The 24098-nt window shown below is 42.2% G+C and overlaps 1 long non-coding RNA gene across 1 annotated transcript in view; it reads left to right on the top strand.

The window, feature by feature from the left end:
* LOC114596203 (uncharacterized) overlaps positions 1-24098 on the top strand; it is a 516878-nt gene that overhangs the window by 229070 nt on the left and 263710 nt on the right. Inside the window, exon 4 of the long non-coding RNA XR_013392622.1 lies at positions 24004-24045. This is a non-coding gene — a long non-coding RNA (uncharacterized LOC114596203). The remainder of the gene's footprint in view (positions 1-24003; positions 24046-24098) is intronic.

The raw sequence follows: 24098 nt of genomic DNA, 5'->3' as shown, positions 1-24098 counted from the left end.
CCCGTGATCATCTGTTTCCCTAACCCCTGGACTGTCTGACCATGTGGATTGCTGTTCACCTGACCCTAGGACTGGACCTGGCTTTGGACGCTGACAAGGCAAGTCTACCTCAGAGACTCTTCTGGTTGGTTGGCCTCCCACTCCACTGAGCTCTGCACTTTGTTGCACAGCAGTGAGACTGTCCCGCTTCCTGACTGTGTTGTCTGTTGGAAGCATAGCTGGCTTTTATGCCCAGCTGGCAAACCCCACAGAAAATGGTGGGCTGCCCATTTTGATGCAGCCGGCCATGGCTGATGGTGATGTCGGCTGGCCACACACACTGTTTGCTTCTCCTCTCTCGTCCCCTGGCAACTATGCCAGGTCACAATTGCTGCCACCGTCCGAGTTATGGTAAGCAATCTTTGCACTGTTCCTAGGGCCCTTTGCACATTCCTGCAGCAGCACTGGGGCTGCTTGCAAAGGGAGGATGGTGGAGAGTGGGGAAAGCATGAATAGGAAGCAGCCAGGGCTGACACTGTGTGGGTTTCCCATCAGATTGGCCTTCATGAATCACACATACCCCTTTGCTTTGAAAAAGGATTCAATGAACTCATGGGAGATAAACCTATCAATGACTATGGGCTGCAATGGCTATGTTCTGCCTCCACTTTCAGTGTGCCTCCAAATAACATTTGTTGCAAATCGTAAGTGGGGAGAGGGCTATTGTACTTGGATCCTACTTGTGGACTTGGCCACAGGATGCTGGGTTAGGTGGGCCTGATCTAGAACTGGATCCATGAGAAAGCAGCTCCTGCATTGCTCGGAGGGCATGTTATAGAGGCTCAGAACTCCATGGTGATATGGCACAAGGAAACTGCAGATGGATTCATGAGTGCCAGGTGAAGTCTGTGAGTTTCTTGAAATCTTGTTTTAAAGATCAGAGATGTCATACTGGCATGTGGGTACAGTGATTTTCCTTTCCCCACAAAAATAAATAGGCAAAGATTCCAGTCTGGCATCCATCTTAGATACTTTTCCCCAGCTTTAGGTAGATAATGTTCTCTGTGATTAGTAGGCAACATATGCTACCAGTATATTCAGATGATCTAAAATTAAATTAAACCCTATCATAGCTAACATTAGATGAATTTAATTTCAGTTAATTTGGATATACTGGTGTCATCATGCTAGCTGCTCATATTCTAATATGTATTTTACTTATGAATGGTACTATGCCCTTTTTACAGTGATATTAACTTCACAGTCTATTAATTTCCTTTATGATGAATATTGCATGTGCCCAATAATTCCAAACCTTTAGACTTTCTTGGAAAATGCTGGCAGTCCTTGCCTCACATCTTTAAGATATATTTTAGCAACAACTTAATTTGTGAAAATAATAATTGTATTGAAAGAAGTACTTTAGCTGATGTCTCTGGCATTGTGCAATGTGATGTACAAGGAGATTATCCTAGAGATGCAATCCTGTGTAATTTACTTAGGAGTAAGTCCCTCTGAAGTGATTGAGAATTGTTGTTGTTTAGTCATTTAGTCGTGTCCGACTCTTTGTGACCCCATGGACCAGAGCACGCCAGGCACTCCTGTCTTCCACTGCCTCCCACAGTTTGGTTAAACTCATGTTGGTAGCTTTGAGAACACTGTCCAACCATCTTGTCCTCTGTCGTCCCCTTCTCCTTGTGCCCTCAATCTTTCCCAACTTCAGGGTCTTTCCCAGGAATCTTCTCTTCTCATGAGGTGGCCAAAGTATTGGAGCCTCAGATTCAAGATTTATGTGTAAACATAAAAAGGCTGTGTAAAAATAAAAAAGCTTGTGCTGTGACCACAATTGTATTTGCACTTAACTGGGTGGCAGCCCCATTGAAATAGAGAAAAAGTAGATACTATGTATGTATGTTTGTTTCCTAGTCTGGATCAGTGGGATTAAACTCCCAGTCCTCCACACTGTTTTCCTGGTAAATTTGTTACACCAAAGCTTTTATTTCCTTTTTGCCCCATGAGGTAAAATACATCAGTGCCCATGTATGTATGTATATATGTATGTATCCTAGTGCAACTAGGAACTTTGGAACAGCAGGCAGTTTTAGCTAGAAAATGGGAGAAGGATTAACCTCCCACATCATGACTGTAATCCAGATCACGGCTCCCTCTGTTTACTGTTGTGGATTTCTCTTCTCCTCGTTTGACCTATAAATGAAAGAAATGTCGTTAACTGGACCTAGTGTTTCTACAAATGAAAGAAAAACCTTTTTAAAATAATGGACATCCAAAAATAGAAAGATGAAAGACTGAAGGCAGAATTAACACTAGCAGATGCAAGCAGATCTGCCCCAGAAAATGACAGACCTGTGCTCAGGTTCTCCCTCTGCCTTTTGGAATTCCCTCTCTTTGAATGCACCATTTCTGTTGTCTTTTCAATCCCTAAGTCTATCCTTTTTCAACAAGACTTTTAAGTTGAGATCTTTCCCAGTCTGCATTTGTATTTGAATTTCTTGCAAGGTGTTTTTCTTTTTATTTTTTTAGATTGTTTTATTACTTGTTGCCACCCTGAGCTGCTTTGGAAGAAAGGTTAGAATAAATAATAATTTAATAATAATTCAACAAATATATCTTGACATCATTTTACAGCTGTGAGTTTACTGCCCCCCCCCCAGCTAATAAATATATTGTGGAGTGTGGGTAGAGAAAGGCCAATAGCTTACTGCTGGAGCACATGCCTTTTGTATAGAAAGGTCCCACGTTCAATTCCTGGCATCTCTAGGGAGGCTTAAGAAAGTCTCCTGAAACTCTGGACAGTTGCTATCAGTCAGTGCAGACATTCCTAATCTAGGAGGATGGATATTCTGATGACACACAGCTCTACTACTTCTTTACATCTACAGGTGGGCAGTGGATGTTTGTCTTGCCTCGATAATGGAGAGGATGAGAGCCAACAAACTGAAACTCCATCCAGATAAGATTGAGACACTCGAGTAGGACCCTGGCAGAGACACATGCCCGACTGGCATGTTCTCTCCCTCCTGGTCAATCGTTCGGGAGCTTCAGAAGCTTTCTTCAGCCCGAACATCACAGCGACCGATGAAATCGACACACTTAGGGATCCGCAGAGTCTTTGCAGTTTGCATAACAGACCTCAGCAACTCAGCATTTTGGCTAATCTACTTTATTTACATATAAACACATATGGAGCACTACAACATGGTTCCCTCTCTCTCTAGCATCACACAGCAAAAAGAAAGAAGAAAAGACAAAAGTCCCACTTCACAGAACACAGTAACACAAACATCCTGTCTCCGTCACTTCCCACTCTGTGGGAGTCAAAACATATACAGTGGTATCTCGGGTTACATACGCTTCAGGTTACATACACTTCAGGTTACAGACTCCGCTAACCCAGAAATAGTACCTCGGGTTAAGAACTTTGCTTCAGGATGAGAACAGAAATCGTGCTCCAGCGGCACGGCGGCAGCAGGAGGCTCCATTAGCTAAAGTGGTGCTTCAGGTTAAGAACAGTTTCAGGTTAAGAACGGACCTCCGGAACAAATTACGTACGTAACCAGAGGTACCACTGTACCGTCATGTGATAGACAACAATCCCATGACTGCAATCATGGAGCAGGAATTCTAACAGTAGGTAGTTTCCCAGACCGGATGGCTGGGAGGTTGCCTACTCTTGTTGGGATTACGCTCTCTCTGAAGGAGTGGGTAGGCAGCTTGGAGGTACTTCTGCATCCATTAAGGCTCAGGTGGCCTCAGTGATGCAGATTGCCTTCCATCAGCTTTGGCTGGTGGCCCAGGTGTGCCCATAACTACCGTTGTTTATGCTCTGGTAATCCCTAAATTAGCTTACTGAGATGTGTTACATGCAGGACTTCCTCTGAAGATGGTTTGGATACTTAAGCTAGTGCAGAATTCAGCGCCTGGGTTGCTCACTGGGGCAAGATGGTTTGAACATATTACACCAATCCTGGCCTGACTGCAGTGGCTGCCAATTAGTTTTGAGAGTTGGTTTTGACCTACCTGGACCCGAAGATCATCTGAGGCCTTCTTTGTGTGCCTCTTCCATGAGAGGTCTGGAGGGTGGCAACACGAGAACGGGCCTTTTCTGCAGTGGCTCCCTGCTTGTGGAATGCTCTCTCCTGGGAGGGTCACCTGCCACCTTCATTACACACCTTTAGTCACCAGGCAAAAACATTCCTCTTCACCCAGGCCTTTGACTGACTGACATCTGATGCCCTTTCAAATGTGTTGTGGGAGGGGGATTTTTGGTTTGTTTTTGTTCTTTTTCTTATGAGTTTTCTATATTTTACTTTTACGTTGTAAACTGCCCTGAGATCTATGGATTTAGGGAGGTATACAAATCTAATCAATCAACAAATCTACCATTTTCAGCAGCAGCCCCATGATTTTTTAACATTTAGCTCTTTCTCCCTCCAATGAGTCTTAAATGAATAAGTTAAGGGATACATTTTTTATTGCATTTTGTCTTTAAAAACAGAACATTCCAAGAATCGATGTAAACAAAATTTATGTATGTATATATGCATATTGATGTACACACACACACACAGTCTGCGGCTGCGGCTGCGGCTGCGGCTGCTTTTTCCAAATTATCTTTCTTGAAATTGGATGCATCAGAGCCCAAGGGTGAAGCTTTAAACACTAAAGCAGAAACTTTTCCAGTGATCTTGATCTTACTCTACTATCTACTTGTATGTGTGTTTTGGAATACAGAACAGCAAGTAGTAAATACAATTGCAGTGCGCTTCAGATAATTCTGTTCTTTCACAAGTGATTTGTAGTCCCTAGCGGATATTAAGAAACTTGAGAAAATGATGAGGTTTTGAAAGACTGAATAACTTTAAAGGATAAAAAGATCTAGCTACTGGTATTTCCCCCCTCTGGTTCATGTTATTCTTGCATGTGTTCCTCTCCCTCCATTGAAATATATATGTATTGCATAATAAGAAATCAATCAGAAAACCAATAGATATCTATCGCTCTCATACAATGTAACTCTAACTATAGAGTCAGAGTTTATAAACCCTGCAGATGCCACTGGAGTTAAGTCACTCCCGAAGGGGCAAAACAAATATGCTTTTCCCTTTCCGCATTGTCACTATGGGGAAATGTTATCTCAGTATCAGTCTTGGCCTTCATCTCTGAGTGCAAAGGAGCCCACCTCCTTGTGAAGGAAAACCCACCTTTCTGGAGAGATGGAACAGTGGAAGAAGCTGAGCTTAGTGGCCTGGGCCTAGTGCAGTAGTAGATTGTTCCATGAAGAAATGACTCCAACACCAAGGTTCTAAAACCAAAGATTGCAGTATCAGAACAATATAATGATCTTCCTATATTTGATAACAATCTAACTCAGGGTTGGAGAACCTGGTGCCTTTCAGATGATGTTGGACATCAAATCCCATCAGCCTCAGTCAGCATGGCCAATGATCAGGAAATCTGGAAGATACCATGTTGGCTACCCGTGAGCCTCCAGAAGACTGTTGATTCATATGAGGGAGGAGGAATCATATAGTATGTATTTTATGTCAGTTGTAAAGAAACAGATTGTCTTTTATTTGTATGCAGCCCACTGAGACATGTTCACTTAGAGAAGCTTTTCTTCATTTATTTCCACCACCTGTGACGCTGACTTTAACAGGACACAAGACCCAATTCTATAAATGAATTTGTACAGTCCAAAGCAACACACACTCTGAATTTGATGCCAAACTGTCAAGTACTCAACATTATGACACACTAGTGGTCAAGCTCTGTAAAATACTTAATGTTATTGCATGTCAGCTGTCCAAGTGGAACAAATATCAAACGTTGAGGTAAAAAACAACATACATCAAATACTGGCATTAAGTATATAAGACTCTGCAATGTGCCGGGGGGTGGGGCGAGTTCTGAGTGGAATTTAAGGACTGAGTATAATTTAAGGCAACAAATTTATTTTATATTTGACTCAAAATGAATCATCCCCGCCAAAGGACTTCATGGTAATAATTGCCCCTATGAATTTTTTCAACACCTTCTAAAGAATTCAAACCTTCCTTTCAGGGGCTTATGCAGAACAGAAGCATTTGAGGTGATTTTCAAATGTTTCTTTAATATATTGGGTTTAATTTTCTTCTCCCTCTGAATCTCACGGTCTCATGGCAATTGAATCTTCATAGATGGAACAGGATGAAAAATTGTACTAATATCATAGTTTAAAATCTCTCTAAAACACTTATTTAAAGGCATAAATAATGGAAGAAATGGCTGATGACAGGAAGTGATACAAAGTACAGTTCTGGGCTTCTGCAGTTTGGTTTGTGTGGAGGTTGACCACATTTAACAGATCACTTTATTACTTTTAATTAAAAAGCTCTTACCAAATTTATATCCATGAAATGACTGCACAGCTCTTCACAGATCTCAGCTCAGATTGGGATATCATTGTGTAATATTATTATTATTTATTGAATTTATACACCGCCCTACACCCGGAGGTCTCAGGCTGCTCACAGAACAAAATCAAAATACAAAACCACAAAATATATAATCAAAATAAAAACAACCCAATAACCCCCTACCAAAAACAACCCCCCCAAACCCCCATACAAATGGATACTTTGTTCCATGGCGATTTTATAAATTAAGTCCAGTCTCCTGCTCTCTCTCTCTCTCTCTCTCTCTCTCTCTCTCTGTGTGTGTGTGTGTCTCAGGTAAAACACTGGATAAAAGCAGCTCCTTCTAAGATCCAAGTAGCACACATTACATTTAATGCATGTGGAGAGTGCAAGGCAGCACAGCCCTTGGTCCCAGCCTCTATCTTTTGCTGTGGCATAAACCCCAACACAGAAAACTTGTATTGTCCTTATTTTTCTCGTAATCTGCCATTAGCTGTGCCTGTCCCCACGTGGCTGTGCCATGGCTGGCCCTGACATTAGGCAGAGTGAAGCAACTGCCTCGGGTAGTTCATTTTGGGTGCCAGGAAAGGGAACACACACTGTTATTGCATGCATTATTATTGTTAGTTTTTTTCATTTCATTTACTATTGGATTTATATTGCAAGGATAGGGAGAGGCATTTGTGGAATTTTATGCCTTGCATGACAAAATAACTTGATCTGCTTTGAGTTCCAGGCACCTTGACTTGGGTTGAGGGCACTATCTGCTGCTCTCCCAAGCACCTACCGGTATATGTGTTTTTAAAAACTTCCTTACATTTTATTTTTTATGGCCTTCCCCCAGCTCACATATAGCACTGACACACCAAGAATGAATATATTGTTTTTAATTTATATTATTATGCAGTAACCATGTTTCTAAAGACACACTGGAACCTTTTCAAAAAACTACAAGCCTCTATATGCTTATATCCATACAGTTCTAAATATTAAGAACTGTATTAATTAGTAATATGCTTTAGGATAATCTGGCATTAAAAATGTAAAAAGAGCACCTGCTGGATCAGGCCAATGGCCTCCCTTGTCCAGTACTCTGTTCTCACAGTGTCCAACCAAACATCCATCACAAGCAGCAACTGAGTGCAACAATCCCTCTTCACTTGTGAGCCCCCACAGCTGGTATTCAGAAGCATATTGCCTCTGACAGTGGAGCTAAAACATAGTCATAGTGGCTAGCAGCTATGGATAGTGTTATCCTCTGTGTATTTGTCTAATCCCTTTAAAAGCCATCCAAGTTGGCCAACACTCACTTGCTGCAGCCACTTGTTTCCCCTTAGGCAAGCTCACTGTCTTCCTCCTCATATCTCATCCTGCTGCACACCTCTTGGGACTTCCTCTTCCACCTTTGATGGCTCAGTGTAGATGTAGTAGGGAAGGGCTTGCATAAAGCTCCTTGCAAGTAGAACCTGGGCGCCACCATGTGAGGGATGGGAACAAAGAGGAACATCGATCAGGTGGTGGTACCAAGAGGTTTGTGTGCTGAGGAGGTGTCTACAAGTCTATTGCTCTGGAGTAAAGCCTGAATACCTGTAACTGGTGTGAGACTAGTTCAGTACAGTTCTGTAAATTCTGCTGGTGGAAAGGCTGAATTTAAATCCTCCATTCTGTTGCACCTGGTGAATCAGTTCCATTTATAATATCCAGTTAGGGGCTATGTAAAAGCATGGGAGAGGGTGATGGTGCTTTCTAACATGCTCTGCCTAGTGGTACTGCTTGAGCAAACAAGGTAGTTCTTTGCTACTTGTGTTCTCATGTGGAATTTGATTGCTCTGGACCTGATCACTGGCCCTGAGTAAGGCAACAGACTTTCCTGTGGATTTCTGTGAACAGTGAAACGTGGTGCTGGCCTCAGTCAACACTTGTGCTGAATTCCCCAATATCCAGAGCCGTAGCTAGGTGATCTTGCGCCCCAGGCAGAACTGTCCAGATTGCGCCCCCTAGCCACGGACAAAATAGCTCTTCTTTCCACCTTTCCTCCAACCCCCCCCCCATTCAGTTCACTCTCTATTGAAAACCTTTTCTTATGAGGCAATAATCGATATTTATAGACATATTTTAGCCAATTTTGTGCCCCCCACCGCCCGCGCCCCTGGTGGGGCCCCACCTCACCACCCCCTAGCTACAGCCCTGCCAACATCCCACCTTCTCAATATTGTCCAGCTGGAAGGGAGGAAGTGAAGTCTCCCTCAATACTCCAGCAGTACAAGGGTCAGTAGGTAGATTCAATTCCTTTAGTTCGCATGAAATTTATTTCTAGTCTTTATATTATATTCTAGTTTTTATTGAATAGCTTCTGTTCTGCTTGTCCAGCACAAAGGCAAAATATCAGCATAGCTGTAGAAAAGCCAAACCAGTTTGGCTTTTAATTTTCTCCCCAAGCCTTCCATCTTCCCCCCATGACATTGAGCAAGGGCTGCTGAACTGCCAGTGCAACTATTTATTGCTGTTCCATATATGTCACTGCCTTGATGCCAGTGCCATGTGCAGCCATCAGTCAAACTGAACTACTACCTACCATGTTTGATTTACAGTTGCTGAAGCAAATCCATTTGTGGGGTTCTATAGCATAGAATGTCCCCCCTCTCCCAGAAGATTAATTCTGATCTGCATGCTGCTCGTGGGCATCGTGTCATTCTTTCCTCCATGTATTCATTTTAACGCTCAACAAATATAAGCCTTTTATTTCCTTTCCTCCCCATCACCTTTATGTGATTTTACACTGCGCCGTGCTGATTTGCTCTGTGATCATTCGCTTTTAGTGTTTTCCTGTGTAATAGTCCAAGGGATTCTTCCCATCCCCATTTGTGCCTGTGTAGAACCTGTTGGAAGACGGGGTGATTAAGCCTCAAAAGCCAGGCCATTGCAAACAGACTCTCAGCACACCTGGTGACTGCACTGAGAAGCAGCATGCCTCGCCTCTTGGCAAAAGGCCCTTCACAGACACATTGCGGTGAACCTGTTAGAACATAAAATTGAGTTTGCTCACTGGCATCTGGTTCAATTTATATTCCATGAAGGAGATCCAGGAGGAGGATAAATGCTTACCAAACTGGTTGCTTGTAAGGAAGATAATGCATGGTACAAAGGTTGCTAACTTAGTGTAATGCCAGCTCAATCAAACAGAGCTGAGGATATTCCTGTCTGCGCTAACTGACATGTCCCTGCTGAAGAGAGAAATCTTTGGTTTTATTTTAAAGCAGTTAACCTAATCCTCCTTTTTAATACCCATAACCTGCTGCTATCTGGGAAGTTAGCCAAACAGAAGACTCATAAATGCTCACTTTATGCAAGTAGATACTTGGAAAAGGAAAGCAGCTGATATGTGTTGCCTCTGCTCAAACCATGCTAATATTAATTAAGGATTACTGAAATTACTGTTCTTTATATACTGATGTATATAAAGGGACGCGGGTGGCGCTGTGGGTAAAAGCCTCAGCGCCTAGGGCTTGCCGATCGAAAGGTCGGCGGTTCGAATCCCCGCGGCGGGGTGCGCTCCCGCTGCTCGGTCCCAGCGCCTGCCAACCTAGCAGTTCGAAAGCACTCCCGGGTGCAAGTAGATAAATAGGGACCACTTACTAGCGGGAAGGTAAACGGCATTTCCGTGTGCGGCTCTGGCTTGCCAGAGCAGCGATGTCACGCTGGCCACGTGACCCGGAAGTGTCTCCGGACAGCGCTGGCCCCCGGACTCTTGAGTGAGATGGGCGCACAACCCTAGAGTCTGGCAAGACTGGCCCGTACGGGCAGGGGTACCTTTACTATATACTGATGTCACTGAAATGGAAAACTTCTTTATAAGTACCTTTTCCCATGCATGGCAGCTACATAAAAAAAAAAGAAATCTATGCATATAGCTGGAGGAACATGAGTACCTCACTGCTGGATGTTAACTTGAGTGAGCCCCCCCCCGCCCACTTGCAATGCATTGCAATAATCATAAGAATACATTTGGGGGTTGCATTAACACAAACAAAGGCAAGCACCACTAGTATTTTATCAGGGGCTAAAATGTGATTAAGTGATTAAGATATGTAAGTAAGCACATGGCTGCTTAGCATTGACTGAAAGCTGAAAGCTTAGATCATGCCCACTAAGTGTCATATAATGCTAGCTCTACCAGGAAACAATGTGTGTGGTAGATCGGGATACGCAGTGAAGTGAGTCTGCACTCACCCACCCAGCCACCCATTGCTGCCATCTGCCATCCACCACTCCCACTGCCTAGGAGTGCTGGCACCACTGCAAGCCTTTCTCTGCTGTTGGCCACTGACTAGGAGTGCTGTGGTCAATGCTTTACTGCAGTGGGGGAAATGTACCATCACTGCCTTGCCACATTGCTGCTTTGGGGAGCAATGTTTTGAAAATCAGTGGGAAACATTGTCATGCCATGGCAAAGCAACAGCGGCAGTTTTCTCCTACATAATTGATTCTGGCACCATCTGCGATCTCAGTCTGCAATGATGCACTCCTTGGAGTGATGTCCACATCCTTCTTCAGAATGAGATGCTGTGTGATGAGATCTGGAATGGTGCTGGACTCAGCTGTCGTCTCTTTGCTGTGGTGAAAAAAGCTGTTTAAATGTCCTTCTACACTTGCCTAGAGGAAGAGCTGATCAGAGAGGTCAGTGGGGAGGAGAAAGAGGAAATGGTGTGAGTGTGCGTCCGTCAAAGGTGGCACAATATTTTGGTCACCTCCGTTATTGTGACGGCCTTGTCATACAAGCAGATTTTCAATGAGAGCATATGAGGAAAATTATATTAATTCCCAATGAAAAGGTAGATGTTAAATCCTATTGATTCATTGTTAAACAAACGCAAACATGGCTTCACTTTTGTTAGCATAGGTTTCTTGGACAGTTGTAAGTTCTGGTGGGAATGAAGTCAATTTGTAATGTCATGTCCTTTACATTTTCAAAACCTGCTGGCAGACAGAGGTTTATTTATTTTTTTATTTCCTCCAAAGAAAAAAAGCCGTAGCATATGACTGTTTACTGAAGCATCCCTACCTTGGTCTCTCAGTTGGGCTGGAACAGAGATGTTTTCCCTCTCTTTTGTAGAGGAAAAAAGCTTGACAGAACAATCCTATGCATGACCACTCAGAAGAAAGCCCTGCTGAGTTCAACTGGACTTACTCCCAGGGAAGTGAACACAGGAATACTGCCTTAATCAGATTGTCCTCTGCTGTTGTAAGCAGGGCTGTAGTTAGAATGTAAGAAAGTGACTGCTGAATCAGGCCAAAGACCCTTCTAGTCCAGCACTCTTCTCACAGTGACTAGCCACTCTCTCCTTTTTAGTTTCAAGCTGTTAAATCAGGTTAGTGTATTCGACTGCTTTTGTATGGATTTGTTCTTCATTTATTTGACAGTATTTTTTTCTAAAAATACTCACGATTATGAGACCCAGATGCCCAGGAAAAACTAGGAAGCCAAACCTGAGCACAACAGGTATCTCCACACTTCCATTTCCCAGCAACTTGTATTCAGAGTCACATTGCCTCCCGCACTGGATGTAGAATATAGCCCTCGTGCTTGGTGGGTAATGATAGCCTTACCCTTCCTGAATTGGTCTAGTTCTCTTTTAAAGCCATCCACGTTGGGGGCCATCACTGCCTCTTGTGACTATGTGGTGTGTGTAGAAGTACTTTCTTTTCAGTTCCAAGTCTTCCAACGTTCAGCCTCACTGGGTGTCCCCAAATTCTAGTAGTATGAGAGATGGAGAAAATATTTTCTTTCTCCATGCGATGCCTAATTTTATACTGTATTGTGTCCCCCCTTTCTTGCCTTTTTGATAAACTTAAAAGCCTCCGACATTGTAATCTTTCCTCATAGGGGAGTTGCCCCATCCCCTTGATCACTCTGTTTGCAGTTAGGTTATTTTAAACTTTGGACCATTCTTCACTTACGTCAAAATATGGTCCCTGAACCCTGCTTCATAGGGGATTGTCATCCTGCTCATTCTGCCAAGTGAGGCTTTGAGCATATACCTTGAAGTTGCGCCTTGTTGCCGGACAGACCCTGCCTTTAGGCAGAGTGATTTTGGGTGGTACAAAGGAGGGGCAAATGGCTAATTATTCAATGAAGCATTGCATTTTTATTTTATTTTTACTGCCAGGACAGGGAAAATGACTTGTGGAATTTTCTGTCTTAGGGGCCCAAATAGGTGCCTGTGTTGGGTATTGCCCACCTTGACTTGGGAAGGGAGGAATAATTTGCTCTTCTGCCTCAGGCAGCAAACTGTTTTGGACTTTCCATTCCATGACGGCACTGAGAGTAAGCTGGTATAGATCTACTGATTAATTAATTCTCTCTCTTTTTGGTGCTATGATTACCCTTTGATGATCTAACCAAGGAGATTTGACCCATGCTTTCAGTCTAACTGAAATTATTGCTAGCTGATCCCTTTCCCAACCTGAATGTCAAGAGCTGGGGGTGAAGAATCTTTTTTCAACCCAAGGACTGCATTCCCTCATGGGGGTCTTATGCTAGTGGTGGGAGGAACTGGGGAAAACAGTGCATGTTACTCTTTTAAATTTGTTGTTAGCCTCCCTGAGCCCGGTTTCCTGAACAGGGAAGGGTGGGGGTATAAATAAATTATTATTATTATTATTATTATTATTATTATTATTATTATTATTTATTATTATTACCTTTCTACAGAAGGCTGCATTCTAGCCACGCACAAGCCAGAGGTTTCTACAGACACACACCTTTCCATTCAGCACTCAAGGACAATGCATAACACGGCTGGTATGATCTAGGAAGGAGCTATGGCTTGAGGAGAGGCCTGAGGGCCACATTTGGTACCTGCAGGGGCGTACGAAGTGGAGGGGGCAGTCCATCCTGGGTGCCACTCTGGGATGTGTGTGACAAGATAGCCCTTGCCTCTCCCCAGCTGTAGAGTGGCCGAGGGCACGCACAGTCCATATGGGCACCGCTCTCACAGCAGCCGTACAGGCTGCCGCTCTTGCACGCCATCCATATGGACGACCGCATGGGCGTCACTGGGTGGTTTGCCCTGCCCCTCGGCGTCCCACGCTGGGTGCCGGAGTGGGTTCCTCCGCCACTGGGTACCCAGCCCTAAGACTCCCACTCTAAATCTAGGGCAAAGTTCTGGTGACTCAGGTGGAGGCCACTATTCTTTCAATGGAACATTTATGCCCAGCTGATTGTGTGGAATTCACTTTCCTGTGCAATTAATGGAAAGTAACAACCCAAGCTGCATTGCTTCACTCTCTAAATGCATAGGGATGAAACTGGTCGAGTATATTCCTAGCATTAGCCAGGATTTTGCTCATTTGTAGAGTCCAGACAAATTTATAGATTAAAATTGAAAGAATATTTTTAGCTTGAGGTCTGACACTGTGCTTTCATTTAATGGGCTTAAAATGTAAAATCCCCTTTTAGTACAAGAAAACACAACAAGCAAACAAAAAGACTTGGAACTCCATGCTTACAATTGCAGCCCTGAAATTGAGCAGTGCTTTCACGAATGAGTTGGCAAAATAATCTCCCGTTTGGCATTTTCTTTCCCATTAATATAGTGCAGCCAGGTTTAGTGTTGGCTGGTAGCCAGAGGTTACCACCGAAAAGTAGGTATTGAGCAGTGTGATTAATGAAGGTACAGTCACTCACCTGACATAGACTGTGCTTCATTTCCTCAGAGTTCAGAGCAGGTAAATTACTCAGAGCTCTGAGCCTAAAAGCTCTTAAAATACCTTGTTTAGTGGTATGTTTGAAGCCAGAATCATTCATCATTTTCATGTTTTTATCAACAAGATTAATTAAACGTCCCCTGAGATTACTTGCATGCTTGTAGCTGGTCTATCTTTAGAAAATGAATGGCCGTGCCTGGGGTTTATCTTCAATTCTGTAGAGTTTCGCTCAAATATTTCATCCAATTAACAAGTTAAATTGATTTCTCTGACAATAAAAACAGCAAACATGGGCTTGTTATTGCTGAGCACCTGGAATGTTAGAATCATTTGTCATCCTTGTTCTAACCCTGGTATCTGCTGACCTGCTTCTGGCGTTGCCTTCAGACCAATGCTGTCGACCAACAACCAACTCATTACTTGGTTTCCTTTGAGCAACTAAATGCAACGCTTAATAGCCAGAAGCCACTATCTTAGATATCTTCCTAATATGTGGCAGCCACAGCAGGAGCTCTGTGTATGTCTCAAAATGCCCATGGAGTTTTGGAATGGGACTATAATGACAGATTTACAAACACAATCACTTTAATCCTATAGAAGCGAGAGCACTGTCTGGAAACTAAGATGTGCAGTTCTTATTTGTGCGTGGGTTTTTGTGTGTGGCTGTTCCAGTTTGGCAGAAAGAATGGAAAAGGAGGAAGAACTGATTATCAACTTTTTAAAAGTCAGTTAATATTTTTTTTTTTTAAGGAGATCTCTGGAGTGAGAAATCGTATACCAACAAGTGTCACCCATGTACTATAACCTAACAAATATGTTTCTGGCACAATTTGTTCCTCTGATGTCAAACTCTGCTTAAATAGCAAAGCCCGCCCCTGCCTCATGCTGTTAGTTATTATTACCAACAATGTCAATCCAGAAAATACATGTTCAGTTTACCATCACTTTCCAGAAAATAGATGGCTAATTCTCTTACTCTAATTCATACAAGATGCTTAGTAGCTTAGCTCGAAAGAATACTCAAAGTTTTGTGGTGCTTTTGTTTTGTTCTTGTATTTTAATATTGTATTGTGTCTTTTTGTGATCCACCCAAGAACATACTCTCTATGGTAATGCATATTACATCACTTACTTCAAAATGAGGTAAGCCAGGTAAGCTGTGTTTAGGTTCTGTCATGCTCATTCTGTTCAATGGAGCCCTGGACCTCTGGCCCATTGTCCTGCCCTGAAATGTGAGGGCCTGGGCCTTGCCCCCTAGGCCAGCTGGTAACACTTTTGCAGAAGGAGCAGGCCCTGCAGACCCCACCACAGCAGTATATTATATTGTTTTCCAGCTGGGGATAATCAAAGGGAATGAATCTCAAAAGAGAGCAAGGGCTTCAAACCAAAACTTAAATTTCACTTGAACACATTTGAATAAATCCGCTAGTGTGGTACAATGGCTAGAATCAGTGGTCTAGATCTGGAAAACCCAAGTTCAGATTCCTGATGATCTAGGATGGCATTGGGCACATCAACGTTCTTACAATCTAACCTGCCCAGGGCTGTTGTTAAGTAGCACTGTGTTGCTTAGAGAAACTGAGACAGACATGTGACACATAAAAATGAGAAGAAACCTCCCAAAGTAATTCTATATGCTTTCATATTTCCTAGAGTCCTTAAATTGCCAAGATTTACGCATAAAAGATTCGCTAAGGAGGAATAGTAATGAAAATAAAAAAGAGGAATAAGGAATATTCCTTTTCAGCAAGTGTCTTTCTTTTCTACAGCAGTTGGAGCAGTTTGCTGAGAGCAGGACCACCTGCAGTTTACTTCAAAGTAGGAAATGCTAGCAAAGCCCATGGAGTCTTAAGACTTTGAAGCTTTTGAAAATGTATTTGGGAGTAGCTCTCAGATGTTGTCCATTCCAGTATATATCAGCTCTTAGGGCCAGATTTAACATCTGTAGGACTTTTTATGACTAACTCAGGTGAAGCCCACACAAACACACACTTCAGTTTTATACCAGTGAAGTATCTGCCTGCAGGTGGTGGTGGTGGGGACAACCTTAGAGGCAGGTTTCAAATAAATGCAAATGATCTTTTATTAAATGGCCAGAGCTTCTCTATGTCTGATTAAACCAACTTTATTCCCAGGCACCAGTACAGTCAAATACAAAGAGAAACAACTGAAAATGCCAATTTCATCTCTCAGTGGGTATTTTGGATGAGTGCTTTCATTCATATTAATTAAATTAAATTTTCAAATATTTGAAAAGGCTTTGCTACCTTTAAACCAGTTCCAATGTTTATATCGGCTGTACTACTGGAGAGCATAAAAAAATGCCAAATGTCATCTAGACCTATATTTATAGAATAAATACCTCCCAGAATTTGGCTGTATTGAAGTCTTGCTTTCATTCTTTTTCTTAGTTCCCAATGTACCAACTATTTGACTAAATATTAAATATTTGGGGTGTATTTTGGTAGGTGAACTGTTGGGATAGATTGCTGATCACGAAATAAGCAAATATAAATGCTGGTTGCTAGGGTTGCTAGCGGCTGGACAGCTGGAACTGAGTAGTTAACCCCCGCAAGACAGGGAACAGCACTATGCCAGTTCAGTGCTCTGTTTAACATTGCACACATTGTTGTGTTAAATAAATGCTAAATAGGAGCCAGGTAGTGGTGGCATATATTAGCTGGTTTGTTCATTTGGGATCACACAGTGGGATGACATGGGTGACATCCAGCAGAATATCTGCCAATAATTTGCAGACCTTCTATGAGAGCTTCAGTTATGGCTCAAATCTGTTTCTGATTGTGACAATACTGTAATAGGAATCTGCTAATTAGTTGTAGCTTTTTTTCATGCTTTCTTTTTTGCTTGAATATATTTCAAGCTTGCCAAAGTACTGAATTGGGAGATCCTTTGTTTTGAGCTGCTAAGCTAAGCTTTTGGACTAATTGCCATTAACATTTTTATTTCATTCATATATATAAGAATCTCAGTGAAGGTTATGAAGGATGGGGCATATTTTTTCAGTTTAAAAGAGCAACCTTAGCACGGTCTGTTTTCTCCTCTAAATGAGAGAGTTGGCAGTCCTGCAGCCCATGACTTATAAACCTTTCCCAGTCAAGTATTGAAACAAATGAGATTGCTCCAGACCATGAGACCTCTGGATGACATCTTTTGTCTCAGTCATATTCACAATTGTGTGTGAAGCAGATCCTTGCTACCAGGTAATGGCAAGAAGGGAGTTGAGTTTGGCCTATGGAGCCCACTGGCCCAGGCTGCTGCTAGGTAAAATAAACAGAACCGACAACAGATGTTGCATACTGTATATAACTCTGCTGTTGAAGGGTACTATTGTAGAAAAGAAATATTGGCAGTTTAACGGGAAAGTATGTCATACTTAAGTTGTGAAGATCATTGTTATAGGAAGAGATATCAGGCACTAGAATAACTGACCTTTTAAAAAAGGTTGATAATTTCATAATGGATGTTTCAGGCTATTAGCTTTGTGATAGTTAGAAACTGAGCCATTATGTTCACAGACAATATAGAGGATGATGCTGTTGAGAAATAATAACAGAAATACTACTACTACTACTAATAATAATAATAATAGTAAAAAAATATTATTTATATGCTACCCATTTGACTGGCTTGCCCCAGCCACTTTGGACAGCTCCCAACAAAAAATAATAAAAAGCACAATGCAACATCGCACACTAAAAAGTTCCCTGAACAGGGCTGCCTTCAGATGTATTTTAAAAATCACATAGCTGTTTATCTGTTTGACAGCTGATGGGAGGGTGTTCCACAGGGCAGGTGCAATTACTGGGCTGGAAGATGAGGGTAGAGACACTCCTTCAGGTACAGGGCCGAAGCCACTTAGCGCTTTAAAGATCAGCACCAACACTTTGAAATGGTTATCACTATTGTCCCTAGCTGTGCTCTTCCCTAAACATCTAGAACCACTAAAAGGAAGGAGTGGATGCCCATTTGTACCTGTGGTGCTCTACAGAACATGTGAGAGATGCAAATTGATGCAACATGGCACATGCATAGTACGAAGAGCTATAAGCACTACATGGCTCTGCATGGTGTTTACATACAGTATGCGAAAGATGGGGGAAAAGGTATGCGTTTGTATCTCACATGTTGCCTGGAACACCATGCATGTGCACAGTGTATAACAGTTGTTTCCATAATTTGCAGAGTGACCCTGAATGAATGCTGCTGGTGGTAGAGTGATAGCTGCAAGTGTATTTGATCAGACATAGCATGATGGAGTCATATCTTGGTCATGTAGCAGTGAGAAAGGCCCTGCTTTAAAACTTCAGTAGGTGATTTCCAGTGTTAAGAGCCTTTGTCCATTTCAGTTTCTCATTTTTCCAATCTCAAATTTGGTTTGCCCTATTTCTGCATACCTCTGCAAATTTTTCTTTTAAAAGAGTCACATGAAAATTTGTACACATATTCATGTGGAACTTTTTCACTTGCTAATTGTGCATTGCACAATATAAAAATATTTGTATACAATGTTGCCCCTATATGCATCTTGTAAGCTATTTTCTAAGATAATGCATTCCCCCCCATTATTTTCACTGATGTAACTATTTTCACAGTATTTTTCGCTGATGTCTGTTTTTTTCTGACTGGAGAACTGGAGATGTGTGAATTTAAAAGGAGAGCGGTATTTTGGTTTTCATATTGGTTTGGGAAGCTTTTAGTAGTTTTGCATTCAAATACAAAGTGAATGAATTTCTTCCCCACCCTTAGCTATAAAATATGCAATCACTACTACAGAATTGGACTCAATTGTGTGTAATAATGTAAGCCATTCATATTAGAGTATTGAACAATGGCAATCTGACATGATTCAGCAGCACAGCTTTTAAAAAATTCAACAGCAGTAAGAAGTTATGATATAGGATTTTCAAGCACTAAATTCATAGCTGATTCATTTTAATTGAAATAGATGATGTTTCATTCCTTGGTCATTTCCTGTTGGTTTCATCGACATTAACATTCTGTTTAATGTGCAAGTTAACCCTAAATAAGTTACCCTTTTAATCACGTCTAATTGGCTTACATGCCAAAGTTTGGCTTCAGGAAAATGAAAATAAAGGGTGTTGGTGGTCGTGTTGGACTTGATCCCAGTAGTTGTCCAAAATTCTGTTGAATTAAGTTGTTGAGCCATTTAACAAGCACAACTATCAGGATTATTTGCCTTTGTAAATACTTTACATTAGTCAGCAGATGGCATTCAATGTACATTAACTATTTCACCATGTAACAGGAAGCATATGTTTTCCTCAAAGAGACGCTGTTATTTTCTCATTTGCAGTTCTGTGCTAATTTGTGAACTATTTAGTGATAATCAGCCGAGGTGATATTTCATCCCATTCAGTTTGTGTAACAGATTTAATTGAATACACAGTAGTATGAAATGCAGGTGACGTTTGTTTTAACAGACTTCAGTGATGTGGAAGTGTATGGAAGGTCAGTCATGGACTTTTGGCAGGAAGCTCAGATGCTTTTAGGAAATGTATTGGATCTATTTCCCCTGAGCCTTGAGCAAGAGTGGAAGTAGGATGACATCTCCTGTAATCAAGATTTCAGAAAGCCAAATGCTCACCTAATAGGACTTTAAAATCTATTTCTCAGGGTTAATCTACATTGAATACGAAGTAGAAATGGCACATTTTCTTGTCATAAAGCAGTGACAATCTGCACAGACTGCCCTTTCAATATTTCTGGATGGAAATCCAGCCCTTCTGAACATACTGTTCTCTGGCTTACTTCACATCTATACTCCTGCCCATCTGTCAGAATGGCATAATGCCTACTTCAAAGGTGTTACATTGGCTTCAGTAGGGTTGAATTGCCAATTAAATATAGGATTGAAAGGCATGAGTGTAGAAAGCTTCATTTTATGCACAAAGAGGATGCTAAGACAGCTTCAGTACATGAAGTCACGACTGCTGTGACATTGGCCTCAATCCGCAAGCAACTTTCACTGACCACTTCTCTCCCGTTGGAATGAATAGTTTTCAAAACTTTCAGTGCACATTCTTCCCTTGTTGGAATGAATAGCTTTTACAGCAGATTTGCTCCTGTGCAAGTCTCACACAAAGTTTCCATGTGACTAGACGTGGAAAAATAATCTCAAAAGCTTTCCTGTTGTTCCAAGAATTTAAGGTGGAATGTAAATATATTTCATACAGTTTAGTAACATTCTTTAAACCTGGAGCAGTGAATAGAAATGCTGCCATGCATGTTGCTGAACTACATCCCTCATCCCTGATCATTGGCCATTCTGTCCGGGGCTGATGGGAGTTGGCGCCCAACACCATCTGATGGGCACCCTGCTTCAAAACACACACACCAGGACATTGAGCAGCACTAGCGACAGACAATTAAAAATAACATGAAATTAAAAGAAAAAGAAAAAATGCATTGGCGTCCAGTGCAGCCAGCTTAAATGCATTGCTTGGCTGGCTGGGCATGAAAGAAGACAACGCCTGGCAATAAGGGCCTCTGATTGGCCCATTTAAACTACAGGTTTTGGCAGGCAATCACACCCAGCAGACTGGCTGGCCAGGGAAATTGCCAGATAGCCGGCTGGCCACATGAGCTCTGACCTCTCAGGGATGGTGGCTAAGAGCAAGGGGGAGGCAGCCATCACCCACCTGTGAAAGGGTGAGCAGCCATTGCTGTGAAAAACAGACTCGGGCAGAAAGATTTTTAGTTGGGGCCTGAAAGGGACCGGTCACATTGTCCATGGCAAAATATTCCATAGTTTGGCACCACTATCCCCTCCCTCTCATATAATACTAGACCTTGCGGAGCTCCAATGAAGCTGAATGTTCATCAGGACAGATACAAGAAAGTACTAATTCACACAGCATATAGTTAAACTGTGGCATTTGCTCCCATAAGATACAGAGAGGGTCACCAGCTTGATTAGCTTTAAAAAGGTAGGCTACCAACCCCAATGGCAGTGTTCTGCCTCACTGTCAGAGATCAGGGGTAGGCAACCTAAGGCCCAGGGGCCGGATCCAGCCCAATCACCTTCTAAATCTGGCCTGTGGACGGTCCGGGAATCAGCATGTTTTTACATGAGCAGAATGTGTCCTTTTATTTAAAATGCATCTCTGGGTTATTTTGGGGGCCTGCCTAGTGTTTTTACATGAGTAGAATGTGTGCTTTTATTTTAAATGCATCTCTGGATTATTTGTGGGGCATAGGAATTTGTTCATTCCCCCCCCCAAAAAAAAATAGTCCGGCCCCTCACAAGGTCTGAGGGACTGTGGACTGGCCCACAGCTGAAAAAGGTTGCTGACCCCTGAGTAAACCTCTAAATACCAGTGAGGTCTTATCCATACTTCCTCTTGTCCTGCTGCTTCCCCTCATGGAAAACCACTCTTTAGCGCTCAGTCAGAGCAAATGACAATTCAGGTTTTACCCAGATTGCCATTTGTTCCAATCTACTGCTGAATCACGAGTTTTCTCTTGGAAAGGAGCAGGGCAAGGGGGAAACTGCTCAACCCCTTGCCTAGAAAGCACAGGTCAAATGGAAAACCTCTCGGACCTGGGCTTTCTAGACATGGCACAAGCGGAAGTGTGGAGAAGCTCTGAGTGCGAATCAAACATGAGGAAAGCACTATTGCACTCAGGTGGTGACTGAGGGTTTCCCAAAGGCATGTGGTTGACTGCTGTGAGGACAGGATGCTGGACTAGATGGGTCTTGCCCGCCAGGCTCTTCGTCTCTTCTGATGATGCCAGAATTAGCCATGGTGGGCCATCTGGGACCCTGTTTTTTGCCTGTCCATGCTAGATGCAGACACCATTCCTTCCCTATGTAAACCTCAGGTGGAAATTTAGAAACAGTTTGCTTGAGCAAACTTGTTTTGTTAAACTGATATTGACAAATACATGAACTATTGGTGCCTTTAATTGCTATTTTCTCAAATTATTTAATAAAGTAAGGTTGCCTATTTACTTTCTTTAAAGGAATGCCTGAAGCATGCTTTGAAAACTCACTTGTCATTCAAAGCTTTGTTTGTAAAAACCCAGCACTTTGATGAATAGATATACATGCTAGTTTTTTATTTTTTTAAAAATAGGTTCATGATCAAACACCTGCAGAGTTTTTATTCCTTCCTATTTTCTAATTACCAACTGGGTTATTGTTAAACTTTCATTTCTACACTGGTAATTTGCTACACATTCTTCATTGTGATCAAGAACAATGGTACCTGTTCTTTGTTGATGTGGGGTTTTAAACTGCATGTGGAAACTTGTGAATTTTGTTCATCTCTGATTATGGATCAGTATATCCACAAGAAAGCCCGTCATATTCTGAGAGCTCTAATGCATTAGTAAGCCCATTAGTACATAGCCATGGATATGTCATTATAGTATTTGGTTGCCAAATACCCTGAGTTCTGGCATGAAGCTCGTATTGTGTATGCATGGAAGCCAGAAGGCTGCCGGTTTTAGTAGCATTCTGGATGGCATGTGGAGAGATAGAAATACTTTTCTTAACAATTCTCTCTTTGAAACAAAGAGGCAGTCATACTGTAGATATACTAGCTGATGACCTCCTTTCTCCATCCTGTTAATGCTCCTCTGGAGAGGCTCCGCAATGCTATGGCCAAGGAAACCAGGCTGTGGCTGACAAATCATTCCACTGATGGAGATGGCAATTAGACACCTGGAGAGAAGGGCTGCCAAATGACAGATTCACAAATAATGATGACAATCATGATAATGATAATAATAACAGCGAGAAAATAACCCACTGACACAGTACATGATTTCTGGCCAGAATTATTGCCAGAGCCAAAAGAACATGGCAAGAAAGACAATTTTAATGTAACCTTTTGGGGGTTTTTTGCACAGGAATGGTATAAGTGAAGGTCACCAAAATGTACAAAGTGGAAAAAATAAAAATAAAAAGTGGAGGCAGACTTCAGAATGACTACTGACAACAATTGCACTTCATTAATGTTATGAAAACAAGTCCTTTGAAATAAATTCATCTCCAGCAGATAATATGTGGTAAGCAGGAGCAGCAAGCATGGAGGAGTGCTGCCACAGACCTGCTGTTCTGGTACCACCATTTCTGCTGCGTGCCAGGATGGTCAGGGGACGAAGCAGGGTGGCAGTGAAATTGGGTGGTCCAGGTTCACAAGGGAGAGGGGCAGATTGACACCTGCTGGTGTGCACAAACTGCCATCTTGTTGCCTTGCCATCCCAGTACCTGGCAGTGATGCTGTCGCCAGGAGGCCAGTTCTCCAGTGACACCCCAGCCGCTCCTGGTAATTCAAGAGTTCATGACAAGTTTGTTGCATGCACACTCTTGTTCATACCAGAAGAGTTCTGTGCAATTTGAAAGGTCAATTTACTCAAGTGCTTTTTTTCTTTAAAAAAATGTCTAAGAGTACTCTCGTTTTCCTACTCGTATTGAAATATTGCCCCTCAATGAGGCCAAACTGAGAGTCACAAAATGTTTAGGGGTATGCGTAGCCCTGCTTCCCCCCAGAAAAAAAGCACTGAATTTACCAATAGATTGGATTAACCAAAGGCTGACCACAATGCTCATGATTACAGACGTATGGTGCATGAGTACATTATCTGATTCATTTGCCATGATAAGAAGGATCTGTAAGCATACTAATGTGGTTGATAATGATGCTGAAAACAAGCAAGTTTTTCTTATGGTGAAGATGTTCAATGTGGTCTGATGCTACCATGGGGAAAAGTAAATACAATGGTAAAGAAACTGGTGGTCCTGAGAACTGGCCTCAGCTAAGGTAGTTTGCATACAAAGGTGCAATACAATACAACACTGAGGCTTCTGGAATATATTATTGTTCTCAAGTGGCATATCTTCCATTTCTTACAGGACTGCAGATTTTGGCACTGTCCAGAGGAAGACCACCACAAGGTAACTGCTCCCATGGGGCTTAAAAAAATTATTAAATGTTTTCTTGTGTTACA

The sequence above is a fragment of the Podarcis muralis genome, chromosome 4, assembly GCF_964188315.1.
Source record: "Podarcis muralis chromosome 4, rPodMur119.hap1.1, whole genome shotgun sequence".
NCBI classification, from domain to species: domain Eukaryota; kingdom Metazoa; phylum Chordata; class Lepidosauria; order Squamata; family Lacertidae; genus Podarcis; species Podarcis muralis.
This window is presented reverse-complemented; position numbering and strand designations above follow the sequence as displayed.